This window comes from Ictalurus punctatus, unplaced genomic scaffold (assembly GCF_001660625.3).
Source record: "Ictalurus punctatus breed USDA103 unplaced genomic scaffold, Coco_2.0 Super-Scaffold_100056, whole genome shotgun sequence".
NCBI lineage: Eukaryota > Metazoa > Chordata > Actinopteri > Siluriformes > Ictaluridae > Ictalurus > Ictalurus punctatus.
The window spans coordinates 2,367,467-2,394,799 of NW_026521088.1; the positions used below are offsets into that span (position 1 = coordinate 2,367,467).

At 40.7% G+C, this 27,333-nt stretch overlaps 1 protein-coding gene and 2 non-coding genes across 3 annotated transcripts in view; 1 reads left to right on the plus strand and 2 right to left on the minus strand.

The window, feature by feature from the left end:
- Nucleotides 1–27,333, minus strand: part of LOC108261599 (NACHT, LRR and PYD domains-containing protein 3) — a 619,868-nt gene that overhangs the window by 420,084 nt on the left and 172,451 nt on the right. The window lies entirely within an intron of this gene.
- On the plus strand, nucleotides 4,057–4,138 carry trnal-uag (transfer RNA leucine (anticodon UAG)). Its single transcript has one exon. It is a non-coding gene; the product is annotated as a tRNA-Leu (tRNA).
- On the minus strand, nucleotides 6,657–6,727 carry trnag-gcc (transfer RNA glycine (anticodon GCC)). The gene has a single exon. It is a non-coding gene; the product is annotated as a tRNA-Gly (tRNA).

Consider the following 27,333-nt stretch of genomic DNA (forward strand, 5'->3'; position numbering starts at 1 on the left):
TTGTTTCTGTGGATTTGTTTCTGTGTATGTATATTTTATAATGTTAAAGTGCACACCTTGATTTCCATTATAATAACATTATTAATGTATTTCTAATGTTATTAGACATGTCATTCTCATCACTGCTCCTAGATAACTTAGTGTTCCCTAGGTGGCCTCATCTATTTCACTTCGAGAATATCCACAAATAGGGAAGAACATTACCTTTATCTTTGTAATGTATACAATAATGATCATGAATGGGTTAAAAAGGGGACACAGTAATATAAACCATGTAATATTTCTTACCCCACTCGGGCCTAACTACAAATGTACTCTTATGACAGAATACCGCTGCTGGGAAATCGCCGTTCCCGAGGTTGGGCACACGAGGGCAGTCAAGCTCCATCCAGCACAACACACAACGCCACCTGAAACAGAAGGTAGGTTTGGGCTATTTTACAGACACAGCTCATTACTGTGCATTGTATTGTTCGGACATAACCACAATTAACGGCTCTTCTATAAAAACAAACATTATGTAATATTCATAGCACTATATTTATACTAAAAATACAAAATTAATAACTAACCTTTTTCTAATGTTGATAGAAAGCATCATTTACACACACAGATATATATATATATATATATATATATATATATATATATATATATATATATACATACATATATATATATATATATATATATATATATATATATATATATATATATATATATATATATATATATATATATATATATATCCTTTTCTCTCCATACCACGTTCTAATATTTAAACTGGACACACGAGGGCAGTCAAGCTCCATCCAGAACAAGACACAACGCCGCCTGGAACAGAAGGCAGATTTGGGTACTGCACACAGACACAGCTCATCGGCGTTATTACTGTGCATTGTCTAGTTTTCACATAAGGACAATACACGGCTCTTCTGCACTGTTCATCATCATCTATAAAACAAACAAACATTATGTAATATACGTAGCAGTATATTTATCATAATAAAGTTCACTCATTAATAACGAATAATAAACATTTCTATATGTTGATAGAAATATAAAGCATTTTTATATATATATATATATATATATATATATATATATATATATATATATATATATATATATATATAAATATGTGTCCCCTTCTCTTTGTATATTATCTAAATATTCAAACAGCCCAAGAAATAAAATGAGCTGTTTTCTGAGACGATGAAGTGACTCTTAAAAGAGCCTTTGTGTATATTAGACGGAGTTGTCGTTTAAGCGCATTCTCCGCGAATACGGCAGGCCAGCTGAATATCCTTGAGAGAGATGGAGAAATGTGAAAAGCTAGCACTGTGGCTATGTGTTTTGCAACCATGAGCTGTATTTCAACGCTTTTGGGCCACAGCATGCTGCCTCACAAACATCCCAATTCATGCCCCCCTTTTCCACAGTCGTTGTGTTTATCCAGGTAAGGATAAAAGTTACATTTCCATCCATCCATCTTCTATACCGCGTAATCCTACTCAGGTCACAGGTAAAAGTTACATTTTCCAAAGAAATTTAACTCGCTGAGATGGGCAGTCCATAGGTAGTCGGTACCTAGCCGCCCAAGGATTGGATTGCATTGCGACGGCTCAGCTATGGAATTGTCCCGTTCTGTGAGACCTTTGGGCCGTCTCGCCGCATCGTCACCCTTCAGTTTATATGACGGCACAGCTCATACCTCAAGACTTGAATAAAATCTATTTGAGAAGCAGTCATCTAGTCAGCGAACATTAAACCCTCATTTGCATAGTTTTCGTTAAAAGCAGCAGGCCTTGAACGAGGTGGCTGAGAGGTTAAGGCGATGGACTGCTTATCTGTTGTGCTCTGCACGCGTGGGTTCAAATCCCATCCTTGTCACAAGCTTGTTACTTTGCCTCCTCTTTCCAGCAATATCTGACATTATTGCAGTCTGTCTCACACCTACAAGGCCTACAAACGGGAAGCTTTGTACAGGTCCCTGAGCTAGCACTAGAGAGGGTGGAGAAATGTGAAAAGCTAGCACTGTGGCTACACATTTTGCAACTGTGTGCTGTATTTCAATGCTTTTTGACCACAGTTGCTGTAAGGCTCTGGCGTCTCTGGAGGTCCGTCAACGCAGAACGCATTCCGCAGTCCAGACGACAGGGGCAAAGAACCTGCACCGACACCTCTTTATTGCTCCACACACCGGGATGTAATTTCATATGCGTGAGCTATGTCAGCAAGAGGTTAAGGTGATGAACTGCCAATCCGCTGTGCACAGCCCATGTGGGTTTGGATCCTATTTTTCTTGTAAAGACCTTGCTTAAGCGCATTCTGTAAAGGAAGCGTGCATGGTGCAGACATTGTTGGCGTCTGCATGAGCAGTTAGTCTGAAGAGGAAATTAGGGTCAGGTGTTTTCAATCAACGGGATGACAATCAGGTGTGAGTGAGCACCCTGTCTTATTTGTAGAACAGGGATCTACCAAAGTCTGATCTTCACAACACATGTTTGTGGAAGTGTATCATGGTATGAAAAAAGGAAGTTTGTGAGGATCTTAGAAAAAGAGTTGTTGATGCTCATCAGGCTGGAAAAGTTCAAAAAAAAAAAAAAAAACTTCTCTAAAGTGTTTGGACTCCACCAAACACAGTCAGACAGATTGTGTACAAATGAAGGAAATTCACGAGCATGGTTACCCTCCCCAGGCGTGGTCAACCAACAAAGATCACTCCAAGAGCAAGACATGTAATTGTCCACGAGGTCACAACGGATCCCAGGGTAACTTCTAATCAACTAAAGGCCTCTCTCGCATTGGCAAATGTTAATGTTCATGAGTCCACCATAATGAGTACACTGAACAACAGTGGTGTGCATGGCAGGATTGCAAGGAGAAAGCCACTGCTTTCCATAAAGAACATTGCTTCCTGCATGCAGTTTGCTAAAGATCACATGGACAAGACACAAGGCTACTCAAAAAAACGTTTTGTGGACAGGTGAGACCAAACTAGAACTTTTTGGTTTAAATGAGAAGGGTTATGTTTGGGGGAAGGAAAACACTGCATTCCAGCATAAGACCCGTATCCCATTTCTGAAAAATGGTGGTGGTAGCATTACAGTTTGGGCCTGTTTCGCTGCATCTGGGCCAGGACGGCTTGACATCATTGATGGAACAATGAACTATGAATAATACCAGCAAATTCTAAAAGAAAATGTCAGGACATCTGTCCGTAAACTGGATCTCAAGAGAAAGTGGGCCGTGCAGCAAGACAACAACCCTAAGCACACAAGCCGTTCTACCAAAGAATGGTTAAAGAAGAATAAAGTCAGTGTTTTGGAATGACCAAGTTAAGGTCCTGACCTTAATCCAGTAGAAATGCTGCGGAAGGACCTGAAGCAAGCAGCTCATGTGAAGAAACCCACCCACATCCTAGAGATGAAACTGTACTGTAATGAGGGATGGGCTAAAATTCTTCCAAGCTGACGTGCAGGACTGTTCAACAGTTACCGGAAACGTTTGTTTGCAGTTGTTGCTGCACACCGAGGTCACACCAGATACTGAAAGCAAAGGTTCACATACTTTTGCCACTCACAGGTATGCAACATTGGATCATTTTCATCAATAAATAAATGACCATGTGTAATATTTTTGTCTGGTTTCATTAATTAGGTTCTCTTTATCTACTTTTAATACTTGTGTGAAAATCTTATGATGTTTTAGGTCCTGGTAATGAAGATGTATAGAAAGTTCTAAAGGGTTCACAAACCTTCAAGCACCACCGTAAGTGGGATGTAAGGTCATGGCAGAAGAGCTCTTCCGCAAACACTACCGATGTGACCGTGGACCATGGGGTCTTAAGCCTAGACGAATCGCGTCCAAAAGACCACGCTTTAGCGTCTTCAGCTGGAAATGGTTATATGTCTCCGGCGGAGCTGGTTAAGCGAAAGACACTTGAGTCTCACAATAGCCCATTTGTCACGCCCATGCCAGATTTCTTGTTGTCCGGTGGAATGACCCAGTCACTTTCTTACCATGAACGGGTTTATCACCATGTCAGCCTGGGGTAGTGTGGCCGAGTGGTCCAAGGCGCTGAATTTAGGCTCCAGTCTCTTTGGGGGCGTGGGTTCAAATCCCACCGCTGTCAGGGTAGTTAGCTGAAAGTAGTTATGCTCAACTTTCCTTAACTTCTCCAGTTAATTCTCAGTGGTAGTCCTTATCACTACGGATACAATATATTTTTCGCCACATGTTGATTCCATGGTGCTGTTCCGAAGCTTGGTGTTTTCTTTTTTTTATCTTTTTTTTTTTTTTTGAAGATCTACATTTTGAATTGCCTCCGCTACCGCGTAAACCAGTTAATACTTTATTGGCTTTATTTTTTCGGCTTTCATCTCTTTTTTTTTATTACTTTTTATTTGTTTTAAGTCTTTTGGTAACAAGTGAGCAGATCACACAGTTATGTTAGATTAAGTTAGAATATATTAGAGTAGATGTGTATCTTTTCAATAGTTGTATAATTAAATTTTGGGTCATTGATCTTTTGCTCTAACATGAAACCTGTCAAGTTATTTTAAAAGAATCAGTGACCATAATTTTACTTTACAAAACATAATGCATAACTAAGTAAATTATTTTTAGATATTTATTTATGTTAATTGTTCATATCTATGGGTACTTTTCAGGCCATCAGCATGAAGAAAAAAAAATCCCTGGGAGAATCAACGTGTCCTTCAGGAGAGGCCCATCAGGTGATTTACTTCGGGGCTCATCTGAAGAGGCAAGAAGCATTAAAGACAATCCTTCTTTGCAAGAGAAGTCAACACCTCAAAGAGAAGATGTGGTCAGGAACAATACAGCCTCCCACTCCGTTCAATCCACCTGCTAGTGGTGTTCCTGAAGACGTACCTCTGACACAGGCAACAGTTGAGAAGACACCAAAAAAACAAATTAGATCCTGTTTAGCTTGTGGTCAGCCAAATTCTTGTTACATGGGTGATGGCTCCTCTGTACATTTCTTTTAGCAGGCTGGTGATGTTAAATACTTCTACTGCTCCAGGAAAGTCTTTGAGGCATACTCTGCAGAGGGCCTTCTGGTCATCTGTGCAGGTTCTGCCACCAGCCACTAAAACAAGGACCCAATAACCCTCATATCCACACTGGTTTCCCTGGAGTGGCAGGCAAATACATTTACTGTCCTTCTAAAGTGCTCTCCCTGTATCAGGCACAGGGAATGAATGCAGAGACGACATGGGCAGAGTTTCAGCAGTCCTCATTCTATGAGGCTGAGAGGCAGAGGTGGATTGTTGAAAAGAGAAAATAACTTTGTTGTGAAACACAGTATTTATGGTCTGTGCATGACATGTCTGATTGCAAGCCAAGCACAAGGTTGGATTTTGGTAAATAGTTACAAATCCTGTGTAATACTGTTGACCATGAATCTCATTCTACGTTTTCTCTCTCTCTCTCTCTCTCTCTCTCTCTCTCTCTACCATTGTGGAATTGTGTATAGACAACATTGTATTTAAAAAAACAAAACAAAATTGTCCTGTGTATTTGTAAATATGTTTTATCTAGCTTGTATTTGTAAATGTTTTAAAATCTTAGTCCTTATTTGGAATACATTTTCAATAACTTACTATAACACACCCTGCATATATTATTTAGATAGTTATTTTAATTTTGACAAACTGTTAATTTCACATTCTTCTTTAACAGTTAATTTTACACACTGAAAGGAGTATCGGAATAGTAAATGTTGACAATGCCGCTTTTAAAAAATTACATAGATACAATATGTAACAGATAATATAATATAAATATTTGAACGGATGTTTTTACGTTAGGTTCGTCCGTCCCTCCTCCTGGATTTTCCTCGCTTTCTATTGGCTAGTCAGCGCTCTACACCTATGTGTGACTGGCCCCCGCGTGGCAGGTGAGAATTCTACCACTGAAACACCAATGCTTATCTTAAAAATCCATGGACTTCGCAGAGTGCGATTTAAAGCTGAGTATTGTGCTGCTTCAGCAATTTGGTTTAAAATTCTAAAGGAGAATCTCTACCATATTTCAGCAGCATGGAGTTTGTCCATTACCCTAGTTTTGGACAGAATTGATAAGGCTTGTGAAGTGCTTTGGGTGAAGGCTCAAGCAACACAAACGTCTCCAAAACTCAGTTGTGCATTGGCCTGGAATCTAACCCAGACTTCACAGAGGGCGCTTTCCAGGTAAGTATTGTGCTGACTCAGCAATTTGGTTTCAAAATTGACAAGGAGCATCCTAAGGCTCTTGTATATTTGAGCAACATGGACTGTGTCTGCTACCCTTTTTTTGGACAGAATTGATAAGGCTTGTAGAGTTCTTTGGGTGAAGGCTCAATATTCAAAACTCAGCCGTGAGTGGCTGGGAATCGAACCCCGGCCTCACGCATGGTCGGTCAGAATTTGACCACTGAACCACCAATGCTTATCTTAAAGGATTAAGGACAATGCAGAGTGTGCTTTTCATTAAGTATTGTTCTGATTAAATAGTTTGGTTTCAAAATAGAAAAGGAGCATCCTAAGTCTCTTGTATATTTCAGCAGCATGGAGTTGGTCTAGTTTGGGCAGAAATGATCAGGCTTGTAATGTTCTTTTGGTGAAGGCTTAACTTTCAAAACTCACTTCTGCATTAGCCGGGAATTGGACCCGGGCCTCCCACATGGCAGGCGAGAATTCTACCACTGAACCACCAATGCTTAGTTTAAATAATTAAAGACTTCGCAGAGTGTGCTGTTCAGGTAAGTATTGTGCTGTTCAGCAATTTGGTTTCAGATTTGAAAAGGAGAATCCTAAGTCTCTTCCTTATTTCAGCAGCAGTCACACACTATATTTCCAGATACTGTATAATATTATAATATCTCCTCTCTGCTCAACACGCATGTAATACAGTCTACATACCGTAGAGCAGTGTTTTTCAACCACTGTGCCGTGGCACACTAGTGTGTTGTGAGAGATCGTCAGGCGTGCCTTGAGAAATTGTCCAATTTCACTTAGTCTTAAAATTCTTTTTTATTAAAATTTATTCATTATTATCTGCAAATAATAAGCCATTGTTGAGTGTCTGTGCTGTAATATAGTGACTGGCAGAGTAATGTAATATTCGTCCGGGTGACAGCAGGTAATTGCCTCCTACCTTCTTAGAGACAAGAGAATTAGTGATGCATGCGACAGGTCGTGGTGGCAGTGATGGAGAAGTTTTTAAAAAGGAAAAATGCAAACTCCGAACTGGGCCCTGGACAAGATTGTGACCCAGGTGAAGGGCCTAGTATGAGTGGTGGTAAAAAGAAAGCAAAGACGGTGAGCTCGAGGCAATACAGCGAAAGTTATCTCTCGTTAGGATTTACATTCACCAGCGATGAGAGGACCCCGACTCCATTATGCTTGGTGTGTGGCGAGAAGCAGTCCAATAGCGCCATGGTGCCAAGCAAGCTTAAACGCTATCTCCAAGCGAAACACCCGTCGCTTCAAAACAAGCCGATGGACTATTTTGTTTGCCTGCGTGAAAACACCGAAACAGGCAACATTAATGAGAAAAACCACAAAGCTAAATTAGAAAGCCCTCAAAGCTAGTTGCTGAACTTGTAGCTAAATGAAAAAAGTCCCACACTGTGGCAGAGACGTTAATACTACCTGCCTGCAAAGACACTGTCAACGAGATGCTCGGCCCTGACGCGGTTAAAGACGTATCTAAACTCCTGCTCTCAGATAACACAATCGCCAGACGTACTGATGACATGTCTACAGACATCGAAAGCCATGTTTTGGAAAAGATACGTATCTTGTAGGAAATTTGCGTTGCAACTTGATGAGTCTACGGATATTCTCAGCTCTTGGCCAATGTGCGTTTTGTGGATGGAGATGCCATTAGAGAAAACTTCCTATTTTGTACGGCACTGCCAGAAAAAACAACAGGAGAGGAAATTTTTTGGGTCAAATCGGAATATCTTGACCAGGGAGGACTTACGTGGGAAAATTGCACAAGTGTTTGCACTGATGGAGCTGCAGCCATGGTCGGGCACACCTAAGGCTTCGTTAGCAGAGTGAAGGAAAGAAACCCAGATCTTATTGTTACACACTGTTTTCTGCACTGTGACACCTTCGTTGCAAAGACTTTACCAGCAGAACTAGTTCCTGTGGTGGATGATGTTGTGCGCATAGGGAACTTTGTAAAGACACGACCTTTGAAAAGGTATATTTGCATCTTTGCGTGAGGAAATGTGAGCGGAGCATAAAGCCTTATTGCTCCATATGGAGGTCCGATGGTTGTAGCATGACAAGTTGCTGGCCCGTGTGTATGAGCTGCGGGAGGAACTTAAAGTGTTTCTGACAAATGAGATGTCTGATTACTCAAATCTGTTTGCAAGTGATGAGTGGTGTGCACAGCTGGCATACCTGGCAGATATATTTCATCATCTGAATGAACCGAACACACGGATGCAAGGCCGAAATGAGAACCTGCTTACAAGCATGGATAAAATAAATGGATTCCATTTAAAGGTGCACCTCTGGCAACAACATATGCAAAATGCCAACCTTGAGATGTTCCCACTCACAGAGGAACGGCAAGATCACCCTGCTGCACTGTGCGAGGTAATAGGTAAACATCTGAAAACTTGAGGAGAAGTTGTCATTTTATTTCTCTTCAGCCTCCACTGAATGCCTTGACTGCTGTTGGAAAGGACATGACCTTACAGGAGCAGGAGGAACTAACTGAACTGAAACAAGATCGTGGTTTAAAGCTAAGATTTGCTGAACTTCCTTTGGACAGTTTTTGGTTGACTGCTACTAAGGAATTCCCCATTCTGGCCAATGAAGTTTTGACATTGACATTTGACATGGCTCAAAAAAGATTGAAAAACACTGCGTTACACTACACAATTTAAGAAGCTACACTTACTTCTGCTTCCATTGTAACACTTTTCAGTTTTGGAGCAATAATAACAGCAACAACAACAACAACAACAAAAGTGTTGGAACAAAATAAATCTTATTTTCCATTCCAGGTTGCAGGTATTCGCAGGTGCAATGCAACACTGTTCCACACACAGATAACTCTTTTGAATGGTTAAATGACTAAAATCAGAAAGCGCCACCAGCATATCTGACAAAGATGACTCATGAACCGATTCTTTAATCACTAGCTGAAAACGACGTATTGAATTTACACAAATGTCAAATAACAAATACAAAATTCTACTTTCTCATGAATATGGTATAGTGCATTGCTTAATCAGCAGTTTTTCTTAGAAAGACAAGATATTTAAATTGAATGAATTTAATGAAACCACACATCAAGCTGTCTTTTCTAACAGAACATTAAATTTAGCATTAGCTCCCAGTTTCAGAAAGTTCTAGCCAGACATTCAGGGGGAAAGAATCAGAACAAAATGTAAAATAAAAAAGTAGTGAAAGATGAAAGTGAAGGAATAAACAAGGGGTTTGTGTCTTAGTTGTTGAGTAATTAAAAACTAAAAAAAAAGCTGTGAGAATCAGCGTTTGTCACAACGATGCCAAACGCTCTGCATCTCCTGACTATTTCTTTAGGATTGTTCCCAAACTGAGAAATCAAGATTCTTCAGTCAAGCTTCCCCCACAATCAAGCTTTGGAGTTGACTCCATGTTCCCAATGACTATAGAGTCGACTCCAAAGCTTGATTCCTTTGAATCGACTCTATTCCCATTACCTGGTATCTACGAATTGACACCAGGTATTAGGAATCGCCCTGTTAATCATGATAATGATCCTATGTACTTAATATTGCGGGTTGTTCCCCTAACCTTTAATTCGAGATTTGTGCTGAATCGATTCTTGGAACAGACTCACTCAGTGTTGCAATCGATTTCAGAATATTAGCAAGGGTTTGAATCGTTATCATTTCCCTTGCTTCCATTTGTAGGAAGCTGCCTTAATCACGATGAACCCAGGCTACGCAGGTAGGACCGAGCTCCGGGACAACCTGGAGGCCGCTTCAGATCCGTCTCCATGATTGTGCCCGACCACGCCGTCATCGCAGAGGTGTGCTCGGGTGCCGTCATTCATTACATTACGTAATGAACACAATAACGGATGTATTCTGGCGTGTTACAGAACTGTTTCACGTTGTCTCTTTTGCTGTAGGTGGACTTGTGAGCTGAGGGCTTCAAGTCCAGTGCGACTCTGGCGAAGAAGATGATTCAGCTGTATAAGCTGTGCAGCAAGCAGCTTTCCCGGCAGGACCACTACGACTTCAGCATGAGAGTCGTCAACTCTGTTATCGACATGGCCGGGTATGTCCGTCTACGAACAGGGTGAATATATTAGATTAGATTCATACGTTGTTTTTTCTAAATTGTTAATTAAAACTATCTATAAATGTAACAGATGGCTTGCTGGAATAAATCGTGTGCGTGTGTGCGTGTGTGCGTGTGTGCGTGTGTTCCAGGTCTCTGATGCGAGAGAACCCACACCTGAGTGAGAACGTGGTGTTGATTAGAGCGCTACGATACTCCAACCTGCCCAAGTTACTCAAGGATGACGCAGAACTTAAAATTAAATGAATGAATGAATGAATGCCTTTTATTGTCACTATACATATGTACAATGAAATTAAGAGCCACTCCTTTTTGTTCCGTGCAAACATATACATTCAATACACAAGAAGAATAAACAGATAATACACAGATAAATAAACAAAATAAATAAACAAGATATACAATATATGCAAGATATATGCACGATAGATAGATATTAGGGTGGATGGCGGAGGTACTATGAAATGCACAGTTTGAGACAATATATACATATGCTGGGGACTCAGTACATGTGTTTGTTTATCATGGTAATAGCTTTCGGGAAGAAACTATTCTTAAATCTACTAGTCCTTGTTTTGATGCACCTGTAACGTCTCCCTGAGGGCAACAGATTGAACAGATCAAAGCCAGGGTGAGAACTGTCCTTAATGATGGTTTTTCCTCTGCTGAGGCAACGGGAAGTGTAAATATCCATCAGGGAGGGGAGAGGGCAGCCAATGATCTTCTGTGCTGCTCTTACTACCCTCTGAAGCCTCTCCCTGTCTGCTGCGGTGCAGCTACCATACCACACCGTGATACAGTATGTCAGCAAGCTCCCGACGGACGAGCGGTAGAAGATCAGCATCAGATTGGAGTCCAGATTGTACTTCCTGAGAACCCTCAGGAAGTGTAGCCGCGTTTGAGCCTTCTTGATAACCGCTGTGATGTTGTCCGTCCAGGAGATGTCTGCAGAGATAAGGACGCCAAGAAACCGGACGGTGTGGACCTTCTCTACACACTCACCATTAATGAAGAGGGGGGCCAGCTCCGTGTTGTGTTTTCTGAAGTCTACAATAAGTTCCTTGGTTTTCTTGGTGTTTAGAGTCAGATTGTTCTTTGAACACCAGGCTGCCAAGTTTAGGACTTCCTCTCTGTAGGCTGCCTCCTCTCCTTTTGAGATAAGTCCAACCACTGTGGTGTCGTCAGCAAACTTGATGATAAGATTATTGTTTTAGACTGGTCTACAGTCATATGTGTAGAGACAGTACAGGAGGGGGCTCAGCACACAGCCCTGTGGAGAACCTGTGCTCAACGTGCGAGTGGAGGAGAGGTGGGGTCCGAGTCTCACTGTCTGGGACCGGTTGGTGAGAAAGTCCTTTATCCAGGCACACGTGAGGCGGGGAGGCCATGGGTGACCAATTTGGTGACGAGAATGTCCGGAATTATTGTATTAAAAGCCGAACTGTAATCCAGAAAAAGCATCCGTACGTAGCTCTGTTGCTGCTCTAGATGTCTCAACACGTAGTGGACAGCTACGGCGATAGCATCCTCTGTGGATCTGTTTGCACGATAAGCAAATTGAAAAGGATCGAAATCTGGGGGGAGGTAGTCCTTGATGTGCTGTGTTGTGGATAAAAAATGTCATAAAATAAACATAAGGGAGGTCCAGATCCAGATCCAGGTCCAGTAACGGTGAGAGAAGGGACTGACGACGGGCACCGGCACCTAGACATACAGAAGCGGTTTTAGTCAGAAGTGGATAAATTGGTAAAACACTTTAAAGATCTTTATGGGTTATTAGTCGAAATAGTCGAAAGAAGTGTACGAGCTGAGGAGTGCTAAAACACACACACACACACACACACACACACACACACACATGCTCGTACAGTCAAGGGCGGGCAAGTAGACACAACATACGCACACACTCTCTCTTTCTCATACACACACATGAATAACTTTAATAGAATCTTATAGTAATAGAGAAACTCTATGAAAAACAGAATAGTAGGATATGCAGGACAGTAGAACTGTAATGATATTAAGAAGTTGGAAGTACAGTAAACCGCTTTTCAAGTAGTATAAATATATATAAAATAAGAAATATAGTGCAAATATGAAAATAAATTATAAATGAGAAGTACGGGGAAAAAAAGGAAAATATAACTTACTCATGATTCAGATGGTGAAGATTCTCGTCTCGCAAGGAAAGCCTTAATTTTTAGAGAACCATGAAGAAAGCCAGTTATAAGGGTGGCTGCCCCCCCCCTCGAGATAACGATAAGACCAAGGTCCCTCCCGGTTGTTTAGTCGTCTTGCTTACGTCATTTTTACTACCTAGGGAAATGGGAATCATGGTTTCTGAAGACCTGGGTAAGGGAGAACCCTGGTTTTTGAAGACCTAGGTAAAAGAGAACCCTGGTTTTTGAAAACCTAGGTAAATAGAGACACTGGGTTTTTGTTTCCTGGGTTGTTGGAAATGCCTGAGTTCTGATTTTATGTGTAAAGTAAAACCCCGGGTTTCAATTCTATGGGTAAGTGAAATAGGCCTTTTCTGGAAACCTATGGGTTATCTAGTGTGTAAATACAGTATAAATACTGGAGCTTAAGCTCAGGGTAGGGGGGATCACTTTTGAGAATTCTCATCGGTGTGGATCTCGTGTGGTGGAATGGAACAATAAAGCTGGACCCTTGCTTCTTCTCACTCACGGCTGGTGTATTTTTTCTATCTCCAACTGGTCTCAGAGGTAGATGTGAGTATTGGCTTCTAAGTTGAATTTTAAATGTTTTTGGGTAATAGGCTAAATTCGAGCCAACATTTGGCGACCACGAAGGGACTGGGCTAAGATCTATATGTCTGGAATCTCTCCCGTGGGACTTCGCTCTCTAAGCAACAGACAGGCCGTATAGGAAAAGGCATTGCAGACGCCTGTTATTTCAAAGCTCTGTTTTAGTGGTCTGTTGTTACGATTGAGAAGCCCCGGGGTGGGAAGAAAGACTAAGTGGGTCTCCAAAAGAACCTGGAGTGAGTGAGAAGAGGTAAGAGAGAAGTGTAGATTGTAGAATGTACTTTTTAATTATAATACAGAAATGGTATATGTGTTGTGTGAGTGAAAGTCCTGCAATACCGCTGGAGGAGGTAGAAAAAAGGTAGAAAAAAGAGAAATAGAGAAATTCTCCAGGGCTGGGATAGAAAGCAGGTGGAAAAATGAGGCCTCAGACCCCAGATACCGGCTACTAGACTAGACTAGCAGTCTAGTGGCGGCTGCATTGGTGGGGACCCCTAATACCGCTGGAAAAGGATTAGATAAAAGATAGATAGATTAGATTCCAGGGCTGGATAGAGAGGGGAATAAATCCTGGGCCCAGGTCCGGGTCGTGCAATACAGCATGCCCGGTGTATGAATGGAATATGTACTAACAAATGTGTGTGCTTAAAATATATGTGCTTATAATATGTATAATATGAGTGTGGTGTGAGAGCGTGTGAGTTTTGGAGACAGGGAAAATGTATTTATTAGTGCTCTGAACATGAGCTCCATACCTAAAGTATTGGATAAGTTGGATAAGATTTAGAGAAAAGAAAATTTTTTCCTTTGGAGAAAGTTGGATTTAATTTGTATGACTGTAAGCTTCATGCATACGGAGCTGGTTTGGAGGTGCTTTATACTTTGAAAACTTCATGTAGTAAAATAAGTGTAATAATGTGGAATACAATGTGTGTATGTGAGCTTGCCTGCGTTGTTGATAGAAAAGGGGGGTGTATGTGTGTGTGTTCCTGTCCGTTCTTATCTGTGCGTCTGTGTGGAAGGACAAGGAAAAAAAAAAAAAAGGGAAAAAGGTAAGACAATTCGGTGTGTGTGTGTTCTTCAGAGTGAGCTGGGTAATGCGGAGCATTGTGAGATATCTTGCGGACTTTGAATGTTTCAAATCCGGTACATACTTTCGGTGAGTCGGCGAGACTGTGTGTGTTATAATTAATTTGGTATCAATAACTGCTGTATAAGTGTGTTAAAAATTTTGGGGAGCATGCACGCCAATGGCACATATTTTAGACATCTGTTCGACTGCCCATTGTGTAAAGAAGAATTACTAGACCTGTAATATATAAAAACATATTCCCAGATTGTGTGATCCAGGGAAAAAGGAAGACTGAAGGCGGAAAAAAAGTGTGCATTTTCAGGCCCCAGAAGTCACTGTTAAGAAATGAATGAGTCCGACGCTCCAAATGTGAAGGAGAAAGTCCATTTGGACCTTTCATTTATATTCCATTTATATTTATATTTCATTTCATTTATATTTGTAGCATTTTAGTAACTATTGTTATTCAACGTGAAGTTAGTAAATTATATTTAAAAAAAAAAATTGTGTTCACAATTATGGTAAATAAGTACATAACACTTAAATTCCTTTTAAATAATGTGGAAAAACTAGTTGGAACAACATTATTTCTATGAGTAATTAAGTTAAAAACTTGTGGTTATTATACAGATTATTAAATGAGTTTTAATGGAAGACCTTTTGACTGTAGAGGAAAAGGTGATTTCTCCAACTCAATGCGCTTCATTGGTTGAAATTAATTTAAAGTTGTCATAACTCAAAAATGATGGGTGTTTTGCAAAACTGTCTGTGTGGTTCGCCTAAAAGAGTTTTATGTGTGTTTGTTGTTTGTTTAGTATTATGGTGTTACTGTGCGTGTTCCAAGTTAGGAGGGAGGGTCTCCGTCCGACCCGGCTCCTCAGTCTCCTGGCATGACACCAGACTGGATTGAGACCGTGTTGCGCAGATTGTACACAGTTCCATGTTTAGATGGGGTGCACGGCTGGTCAGAATCATGCGCGCCGGAGCTCCAAATCATTCTTTTCATTTTAATTTGAATTCCATGTGTTTCCCTGTTTGGAAACTGAATGAAAGTGTTTTGAGTTCCATGGTGACGGTTATCTAAACCACCGAGCGCGCGAGAGAGGGAGAGAGCGCGTGCGAGAGATTTCTGTTTTTACCCCTTTTTTCCAATCCTTTATCTTACGCTCTACATTAAAATCGAAGTGATTCAATATATACATATACGTGGATATATTCCTGTAAAAATTAAAATCAATCAGCATGTCTTGATGTTAACAGTCCGAAGAGAACTTTAATAATAGTTTATGTGGTGTGTATTGTGCCACTTAGTTTCTTCTGCACAGACATCTTTATCTTTGCCTGACTAATGATAAAATTGATCAGCTGACATGTGAACCTGTTCGTTTTGAGTGATATTAATAAAAAAAACCCTGAAAAGTAAAACCGACCCGAGGTAACAGTCTCAGGCTGATCACAATGTGGTCCGTATCAGGCTAGGTCACGTCCTCCCTGTTGAGATAATGTTGAGCCTAAACATTTGGTTTCAGCGAGCAGTCTACCTTCATGAACTGACTCGCTAACAAGAACTGGAGTAACCATAATTAATTTGTATCGGTGATTCCTATATGGGTACGTGTCTATACAATATCTTAAGCAGTGTAAGTGCGAATTCTTCTGGCGAATTCTTTATAATGTGTTGTACGCCTGTTACAGATGTGATATCTGGATCAGTAACATTAGAATAAGGTGATGATTTGATTACTTACTTTTGCAGACATGTTGTGCCGATATGAGTTTGGGAGGTAGTTTAATTACGGTCCCTTTACAATAGTGTAGTTTGAAGTGTTTTTTCCTGAACCGTAGATTGGTGAATAGAATAGTTATGCAAATATATATATATATGTGTGGGTGTGTATATGTATACACATATGTGCTATATGGTGTGCTATGGATATGTCATACAAAGTGTACGAATTACAATACTTAATAATACAAAGCAGTGGTCACAAACTCGAGAACCTGTGAAGTGAATTGAATTGACAATATGTTATACAGCAGCTGAAAACTGATAAAAACTGAGAGCTGTGAACTGGATGCAGGTGTGGTATTTTTATGTGTGTGTGGTCTGGGAATTGCGGTCCATGGCAGCCAGCCATGTTTGTGGACCGCAGTGAAGGATGGGAAATGTGGTTTGTGATATGAGTAGATTTAACACTACCTCAATATGGTCAAATACAGTTTAAATGAAATAGATAAAATTATAGGGCGAATCTTATGCTTCTTACAATTGTGCGTTCAGCCAGGGTAACAACTTGGTGGTAAATTGAAACAAAGTTCACAGATGATAAATTTTATTTTAGACTAAGTTAAATACATATTCACATTCCTCCAAAGTGAGCAACATTTAAATGTCATGTATGAAGGATCTGAGTGATATTTTGAGTACAGTATTTTGATACAGTTATAAATTAATAAGAAACAAAATGTCTGTACATGCATGTATACCATTTAGACTACAGACTAGTGCTGTACACATAGAACCAAATTCACTAGGTTGTTTTGAATGTAAATTAGTGGGATAAAAGTGGTTAGAGGACTGTAAATGCATATCTAGATCTCAACGTCAGTTACTCTATATTAGTTTTATCTTATTGGGATTATCACTCGTTAGCACAGATGGAATATTAATATGTTCGGGTAGTGTGCACCACAAATTTTCAGACTAAAGGAATTTTGTTTTCCTTTCTCAATATCTTTCTGGTAAATGAAAAACAGGAAGGGATAAGAATGTATCCTTGTCAATTGGGTTTGTACTTTTAAAAATAAATGGACTAGAACTATTTTACAGGGATAACTATACATGAGAGTGGAAAACCCCTTTAAGAGAGGTGTTATTCGTTTGATTAGAGCAGTGGGGATTACTTTAGTAAATTTTTTAAATGATTCGATAGACCAACTTTATTTAGTCTCTGCAGCAATATTTCCTGATTCACTGTGTTGAGAGCCTCTTCTAAATCAACAGACAGGGAAGTGCAGAGGGAACCGTGACATTGTTTTAAGACTTTCAAAACAACAGTTGTGCTGAAATGTTTGTATGACCTTAGACTTCTTGCAGACTGATAACATGTGAACGGTTTACTGAAAAAAGCTTTCTACAAGGGACATAGGCGAGGAGGCCGTGTTATTGGATTGTAATGATCTAATATAGTTGGGTGTCCCTGATTTAATGTAATAAATAAATAAGAAAACTGATTTCCAAATTTCTAGTATAACCCCTTTGTCTAATGAAAGATTAAAATGATAAATTGAAAGAGATGAAATAATAGTTTAGAAATACAGACTCTCCACACAATCAAGGCCTTGTGATGTGTTTATATCGAACTTGAGTGATCTGTAAACATCACATGTCTTAACACGTTAAAAACCGAACTCCTCATATCGACTTGTTTTTAATAGCTTCCTGCTTTATTAAAATCAGGGTATAGTAAATCACGATAAATATTCACTGTTTTAAGGCCTAGATCTGATGCATAAATTGAACATTTAATGATGGGTTTTGCAGATGTGTGTTCCCAGTTGTCTGTCTCCAGTTTCCCAGTACTATTGCCCTGTAAACAATATCTTGAAAGGACATGCCCACTTAGTCTAGCATTATTACAGCAAGCTGTGATAACAGAAGTGATGAGTTTTGCGATACAACCAACCCACCCAGTAACCATTATTTATAGTATGATGTATATAGAATATATATATATATGTATATATATATAAGATGTCCCAATTGTAACCTATAACTCTAATTCCATTCCACATAATATTATTATGGATCCGCGCTTTTTCCAAATGACTGCATGTGAGAGCTCAAGACCGTTATTCCTCTTAACAATTCCTAGATCGGTAGTACACCTGGAAGCGTCTCCTTCGGGGGCTGTGGGCTCCCCTGTGGTGTACTCCTCTGTGGTCATAGACTCCCTTGCACGCTCCCAAGGCCGTCAGGACATGATTGGGGTCATCCTCCGCCCCATAAAAGCACAACAAATGTTCCTGGACGTTATCAAGTATGGTCTGCAGTAGATCACTGATTGCTCACTAAAGGACAACATCCTGAGATCCAGGTGTTCTTTGGACAAGCCTGACATTGAATGGACCTATGCTTTGCACCTGTACTATGGCTGACAAACTACAACAAAGACTGTGTCTTACATGTGACTGAAAAGGGGGGGTGCTGCTGGGGGGGGTCCCGGCTCAGGAGAATGGGGCGCTTACAGGGCTGAAATTTATGTATTGAAAACAATGGATTTGGTGGCACAAGGATTGCCAGGCTGGAGATGCTCTCTTAGTGCAGATCATTGGGAAAATTGCTCTCTCACACATCGATCTTACGTTTATCACACCAGGTCATTTCTATTTTGAAAGAACATGATATGGGGATATGGGGTTAATCGATGTGCCACCCGAACTAAAATTCTTAAACCTGTTAGTGTGCCTAACTCACCAACTGTAAGTGTTGTAGTGGTGTCATTAATTCTGTGGAGCCAGTCACTGAGAACACTCACGATTGCCCAGCCGAAATTTGTATTTCGTTGAGCTTAAAAGTTTTGGGTCTGAAATTTCACAAACATTATGAACACCCTGTTCTGCCCAATTGGCTGAATAGAAGTCTATCACTAAAGAATGCAACCTGGTTAAGGGTAGAATTGTTAAAAAATAAATAAAAAAATAATATAAATACTGACGTTTAGGCCCATGGATTGTGTCGTCTGTTTGGAGTTGTTTGAATGCAATGAGGTTCTAGGAAAAAATTGGAACGCCACTTATCAAACAAATAGTTTAATTGAATTCTGACTGCACTTCTTGCTGTATGTATTACAGCTGCCCATGATCTTAGCCTCAGAGGGGGAAGGTAGAGGAATGATTTCTGTACTTGCAGGCAACGATGGAGGGTCACCTGAAGTGTGCTCAAGATTACTTATTATTTTTTTCCTTGACCAGGGATAGGTCTGGCATACCCTGATTTGTGTTGGATACAATTTGTGCTGATACTAAACGTATTTCGGTAGATGCTCTACCTCTTGCACTAATGACCTATCACATGCAGACTAACAGCAATATGTATCTAACACCGCATGAAATGCTTATGGGTCGACCCATGTCTGTGTCCTTATGATGGACGGCCGCTGGAGTAATTGCAGATGAATCGAAAAACATATATAAGACCACTAACTATTATGTATGGAGCTATCTATTCACAGGAACACAGCTAAGTGCAGTGTTATCAGTGTTATGTGTGAGGCGTCACCGCCTCAACGGGGGGAGGTGTTCGGAGGTGTTCGGAGGTGTTCAGAGGTGTTCACCCGGAGGTGGGAGTCCCGGAGCCGCGAGAAAATGCTGACTATGAGAATGCTGCCTACAGGGCAGCAGCGGACTAGAACATGCAACCCCTGGAGGATGCTCAATCCTCCAATGACGAGATGGTGGGGAACACGTGAAGGTCCGGTACGAAGCGTCAACGGGGGGTCTGCTCTGTGGCAGACAGGATGAGAAGATGTGAAGATCCATACCTTGGGTGTACGTGCTAGCCTAACCTCTCCCCAAAGGGTGGCTCTCTACAGTACGTAAAGTGCTTGAGCTGAAGACAACCAGCATACAGAGAGATACAGATACTGCATACAACAGACTGTCAAGTATTGTTATAAAATGTTATAAAATGTTTGTGATGTGACGCAATCAGGCACAGAAAAGTATAATGGTGCTGCCGAGCACATAGTGCTGGCAGGGTGGGAATTTTTCCCTCGTAGGAGGTTTTTTTCGCCCACCCCTGACTGCGAAAGACTGGGGTTTGGTTTTTGAGGGGAAGCAAGAATCTGTAGGTCCCGACAAATACAAAACGTACGGCAGTAGTAGTAGTAATGAATGATTAGGGAAACTCAGTTAATCACACTTATAATCGATGTAGGGTATAATCAAAGTAGTTAGATTCAAAATGATATATATATATATATATAAAAGGAGAAGTAAGTTAAGGGTTAAGAGTTATGGCTAGGTACATCTACACATGTCCGGCGCAAAGTGGATGTAGGGGGGTCCTAAGGCCCATTCTCCAGCTGCCAATCTACTATGAGACCCCGGGGCGCACAACACTAGCACGTCTCCCACCAGGTCTACAAAACCTCCTCAGCTCCTATTCGGATCGGTGTTGCGTAGAAGTGGTTAATGTAGGGGACCCATTGGATTACGGGGACGACGGGCGGGATTATGGCTTCGTTAGAGTAATCCTCCGACAGCTAGCGGGGGACGGCCATGGGGTGCGGCAGAATCAGTTCCTCCATGCTTAATTAAGGTATTGTATGAGGCTTCATAGCCTCAGAGGGGGAAATGTTGTGGATAAAAAATGTCATAAAATAAACATAAGGGAGGTCCAGATCCAGGTCCAGTAACGGTGAGAGAAGGGACTGACGACGGGCACCGGCACCTAGACATACAGAAGCGGTTTTAGTCAGAAGTGGATAAATTGGTAAAACACTTTAAAGATCTTTATGGGTTATTAGTCGAAATAGTCGAAAGAAGTGTACGAGCTGAGGAGTGCTAAAACACACACACACACACACACACACACACACACACACATGCTCGTACAGTCAAGGGCGGGCAAGTAGACACAACATACGCACACACTCTCTCTTTCTCATACACACACATGAATAACTTTAATAGAATCTTATAGTAATAGAGAAACTCTATGAAAAACAGAATAGTAGGATATGCAGGACAGTAGAACTGTAATGATATTAAGAAGTTGGAAGTACAGTAAACCGCTTTTCAAGTAGTATAAATATATATAAAATAAGAAATATAGTGCAAATATGAAAATAAATTATAAATGAGAAGTACGGGGAAAAAAAGGAAAATATAACTTACTCATGATTCAGATGGTGAAGATTCTCGTCTCGCAAGGAAAGCCTTAATTTTTAGAGAACCATGAAGAAAGCCAGTTATAAGGGTGGCTGCCCCCCCCCTCGAGATAACGATAAGACCAAGGTCCCTCCCGGTTGTTTAGTCGTCTTGCTTACGTCATTTTTACTACCTAGGGAAATGGGAATCATGGTTTCTGAAGACCTGGGTAAGGGAGAACCCTGGTTTTTGAAGACCTAGGTAAAAGAGAACCCTGGTTTTTGAAAACCTAGGTAAATAGAGACACTGGGTTTTTGTTTCCTGGGTTGTTGGAAATGCCTGAGTTCTGATTTTATGTGTAAAGTAAAACCCCGGGTTTCAATTCTATGGGTAAGTGAAATAGGCCTTTTCTGGAAACCTATGGGTTATCTAGTGTGTAAATACAGTATAAATACTGGAGCTTAAGCTCAGGGTAGGGGGGATCACTTTTGAGAATTCTCATCGGTGTGGATCTCGTGTGGTGGAATGGAACAATAAAGCTGGACCCTTGCTTCTTCTCACTCACGGCTGGTGTATTTTTTCCATCTCCAACTGGTCTCAGAGGTAGATGTGAGTATTGGCTTCTAAGTTGAATTTTAAATGTTTTTGGGTAATAGGCTAAATTCGAGCCAACAGCTGAAGAACCAATCTCTCAAAGCACTTCATGATAACTGGAGTGAGGGCCACAGGACGATAATCATTCAGGCTAGTGGTGGGCGACTTCTTTGGCACTGGAATGTTTGTGGCTGATTTAAGCAGGACAGGATGACTGCTTGGGCCAGGGAGAGATTGAAAATTCTGGTAAAGATGTGGGCAGATAAACTGATAAATAGTAAAGAATGCCAAAGCTTACATATGGAGTATCAAAGGTCATTATCACAGGATCACTGGAATCAGGCTCTAGGAGGAAATTCCAAGACAAATTAGGAAATACAATTAACTGACATTTGCAAATTCTTTGCAACTAAAAAGCTGTAATTATATACTATATAACTTTTTTTAAGCATTTAAAGTATATAACATTAGCACCTTGTAATGTTATACCAGATGAAAAGTAAAGAATTCTGGAACATCTGAACATCCATAATCTGAAAATCTTGAACCTAGTGTCAATCGAGTCAATCCAATCCTTCTTGTGTGTGTTTAGCGGTATTCAGTCAGACCTCTTTCCTGGTGTGGGCGTCCCCGAGCATGACCACGGCGCGCTTCAGTCGAACATCGAGGCAGCTCTATGCGCCCTCTCCCTGCAGCCCGTCTCCAGCATGACCGCCAAGGTGATCCAGCTGTACGAGACCATGCTGGTGCACCAGGGCGTCTTGCTGGTGCGCTACAAGAGGCGGTAAGACCACAGCGTACCGTGCCCTCGCTGACGCACTGCGCACCCTCCACGAGACAGAGGGCTGCGAGGTGAATCCCTTCTACAAGCCCATCGAGACCGACGTGCTCAACCCGCAGTCAGTGAGCATGGACGAGCTGTATGGTGAAGACGACCCTCTCACACGGGAGTGGAGTGCCATCAAACCGTCCGTCGGCAGTGACACCGCCGACACGCACAAGTGGGTGGTGAGTGACGTACCTGTGGACGTGCCTGTGGATTGAGAAAATTACCTCCGTGTTGGGCAACAACAAGACGCTCTGTCTGGCTAACGGTGAAAGGATCAAGCTCACACCTTCTACACACATGTTATTCGAGGTGTTACCCATCAGACACAGGTAGCACCGGTCCTAAAAACCATCACAAACAAGCACAAGCATGTCATTTCCAGATCTTTCACACGCCTATAACGAGCGATAAAAGCATTCGAAGCATGTTATAAAGCCTCCGTAATGCATTACGCATAGTATTTAAATAAATATTATTATAATAACATGCACTACACTACATTATACATTATGAATTCTTAACGTATTGTTAACACGTCTTTACTGTGAGCGGGATGATGACCAGACGGAGGCAGGCTCCCAGGTACTCATATCCGTAGACGTACTGATACAGAGCCATTCTGGCCACGCAGTAATCCAGATCCACGTCCCAGTATTAGCACAGCTGCCTCTGCTACTCAAACTTACTGCTCGAGTCCACCTACGTGAACACATACACAAAGACATGTGATATATATATACGATCTCATTGTACACGAATTGGGCATTCTCGCTGACGATATAGCGTGGATAGTTTATAATGAGTGTGTTCATACTGTATAAACCTGGGAACTGATTTGCATATGCACTGCTGTCAGAGCTGCAGTTATTTTTAAAAGATTTATTAACAGCTTCTGACCAATCAGATCTGACCATACCCATGATTCCCTTCGCTCTGAAGAGAAGGTGTGTAGCCGTCTGTACCCTTTCATTGACGAGCTCGGTGACGATGTCTCTGGCGTGGACATCCACAGTAATGAGAGCTGTGATGATGCTCTGATGTATTTTGGGTAAGTTACCCTGAAGCAGAGTGGCCAACACATTCAGCCTCTGTATAAACACACACACACGCACAGAGTAATACCCGTACATTACCACATATTACACCATACACCATTATGTCATGTAATCAGAGAAGGAAATCTGAACTACAGTTCCCAGCAGCCACTGCATCACAGTCACATGACCACCTGCACCTGGATCACATTCCTGGTAAGCACTTGTGTATTCAGCCACAGTTTTCACTGCACTCTTTGTCTCACGTTTGTCTTTCTTTGCCTTTGTCCCTGGTGCTGTGTTTTTCTCTTTGGTTTATGTTTAGTCTTTGCCACAGTGATTTGCCCCAATGTCAGTGTCTTTTGTATTTTGTTTAGTTCTTTATTAAACTTGAAAAATCTGCACTTGCATCCATCTCAATCTCCATATCGTGACACAAAAATATAAATATAATATAATATTATATATAAATGTGTGTGGGGGGTATATATTAATAGAGAGAAAGGCATTTCTTCTCAGGGGAGAGGGGAGTAATCAATAGGAAGAAGGATCTGAGAGGGAGCATGGACAAAATTAATGGAACTTTTTCCTGGTTCCGCCCTAAATTTGGGCCAGATTAAATTTCATCTGTACAAGTTGGACAATAGGGATGGGGAACATAGATCCAGTACCCTTAAACCCAATTAGAACTTCTATTCCAACCATTAAAACCATTTTTTATCTTGAAATCTAGGGGCTTACCCAAACAATAAACTCTAATCACCTAATTTTTAACCAATAAAAACTCCCTTTTCCAATGTTGAAACTTAGGGGCCAACCCTAACCCTGAACTTAACCATCAGAAACAAATAATATGCTCTCTAAACTGATCCTCCAACCCCCAATAGTTAACCTCACCTAAAACGTCTTACATTTAGACAGATTTTTTTTTAAAGTCTTTAATTTATTTATTCATTTTCATATGGTTTATTTACATGTGATTCATTTACGTATGATTCATTTTCATGAGATTCATATTCAAGTGATACATTTTCATGTGATTCATTTACGTTGATTCATTTACATGTCATTCATTTTCATGAGATTCATGAAAATTCTTTTTTTTTTAAAGTGGCAGAATTTGTTTTTAACACAATATATAGATTTTAAAAATTATATAATTTCTTTTCCATTTTTTTTATACAACTGATATTTTCTCATAGAATGTTAAATACACATAGAGAAATATCCTCTCCTGGCTCAGGTCTTATCTGACCAATCGTTATCAGTTCGTAGATGTAAATGGTGATTTCTCCATGCGTACTGAGGTTACCTTTGGAGTTCCACAGGGTTCTGTTTTAGGCCCACTGCTCTTTACTTTATATATGCTACCCCCAGGACAAATTATTCGTAAACATGGAATTAGTTTCCACTGTTATGCTGATGATACACAGCTGTATTTTTCAGCGAAGCCAGAAGACAGACAGAAGCTTAGTAAAGTTGAGGATTGTGTAAAGGACGTTAGACGTTGGATGTTAATTAACTTCCTTCTACTTAATTCTGATAAAACAGAAATACTTTTATTAGGCCCACGTGTAGCTAGAAGTAATCTTTCTGATCACATGGTTACTCTGGATGGTCTTTCTGTTTCATCATGTGCAGCAGTTAAAGACCTTGGAGTGATTATTGACTCCAGCCTGTAATTTGATGCTCATGTAGATAATATTACTAGGATAGCCTTCTTTCATCTCAGAAACATTTCTAAAATAAGAAACATATTGTCACTACATGATGCGGAAATACTAGTTCATGCATTCGTCACCTCTAGATTAGATTACTGTAATGCCTTACTGTCTGGATGTTCCAGTAGGAATATAAATGAACTCCAATTAGTCCAGAATGCAGCTGCTAGAGTCCTAACTAGAACTAGAAGATACGACCATATCACACCGATATTATCAATACTGCATTGGCTCCCAGTAAAATCTCGCATTAATTATAAAATACTTTTATTAACCTATAAAGCACTAAATGGTCTCGCGCCACAATATCTAAGCGACCTTTTGGTTTTATATGATCCGCCACGCCTACTTAGATCAAAAGATGCATGCTATCTGACGGTACCTCGAATAGTGAAGGCTACAGCAGGGGGAAGAGCTTTCTCTTATAGAGCCCCACAGTTAAGGAACAGTCTTCCTATTAGTGTTCGGGACTCAGACACAGTCTCAGTGTTTAAGTCTAAGCTTAAAATGTATTTGTTTACTCAAGCCTACCCTGACTAGATTCTGTTCTACTACTTCGCAGTCATAATGATCTTTTTTCACCCTCTCGCCATTCGCCGAGCCCCAAACGAATTTATGGAGATACTAGAGATCCAGATCCTTTCTGCCTCTGGATGGAGCTCAAATCTTCTTTAATTCCAGACTGCTGGGACTACGGCTGCTCCTGTTGGCTCAAATTTAGCCTATTACCCAAAAACATTTAAAACTCAACTTAGAAGCCAATACTCACATCTACCTCTGAGACCAGTTGGAGATGGAAAAAATACACCAGCCGTGAGTGAGAAGAAGCAAGGGTCCAGCTTTATTGTTCCATTCCACCACACGAGATCCACACCGATGAGAATTCTCAGAAGTGATCCCAATACCCTGAGCTTAAGCTCCAGTATTTATACTGTATTTTCACACTAGATAACCCATAGGTTTCCAGAAAAGGCCTATTTCACTTACCCATAGAATCAGAACCCAGGCATTTCTAATAACTCAGAAAATAAAAACCCAGAGTCTTGCATTACCCAGAGAATCAAAAACCAGGATTCTCCATTACCTAGGTGGTCAGAAACCAGGATTCTCAATTACCTAGGTAAATAAAATGACGTAGACAAGACGACTAAACAACCGGGAGGGACCTTGGTCTTATCGTTATCTCGAGGGGGGGGGCAGCCACCCTTATAACTGGCTTTCTTCATGGTTCTCTAAAAATTAAGGCTTTCCTTGCGAGACGAGAATCTTCACCATCTGAATCATGAGTAAGTTATATTTTTCTATTTTTCCTGTATTTCTCGTTTATAATTTATTTTCATATTTGCACTATATTTCTTATTTTATATATATTTATACTACTTGAAAAGCGGTTTACTGTACTTCCAACTTCTTAATATCATTACAGTTCTACTGTCCTGCATATCCTACTATTCTGTCTTTTTTATAGAGTTTCTCTATTACTATAAGATATTATTAAAGTTATTCATGTGTGTGTATGAGGAAGAGAGAGTGTGTGTGTATGTTGTGATGACTTGCCCGCCCTTGACTGTACGAGTGTGTGTGTGTGTGTGTGTGTGTGTGTGTTTTTAGCACTCCTCAGCTCGTACACTTCTTTTTGACTTTTTTGACTATTACTGCTCTTAAAGATCTTTAAAGTGTAATTCCAATTTGTCAATGTCTGCCTAATCCCGCTTCTATGTGTCTAGGTGCTCGTCTCTTCTTCTTCTCCCCTTTGCTGGATGCTAGGTCTCCTTTATGTTTATTTTATGACATTTTTATCCACAACACCATCTTCCATCTGTTTGCAGCCCTCAGATTCTTGATTTTTGTGAGTCCTGCTCTCCGTAAGCGCTGTCGAAGATATGTTGATTCTAACATTTTGGACTGTATCACTGAGTTGTAGAACAACGGCTCTTCTTCTATGTTGGGAAAAAAGTCTGCACCGGTCCTGCTGATGTTCAGTACTGAAGACCAGGCTCTCAGGACAGACTGGTAGAAGGTTGTTGTAGCTGATAGGTCCATTTCCTTCAGATTCAGCACGAATAGGTGTTTATCGTACACCAGGTCTTCAATGCGCTGAAGTAAGGCACAGGCTGTAA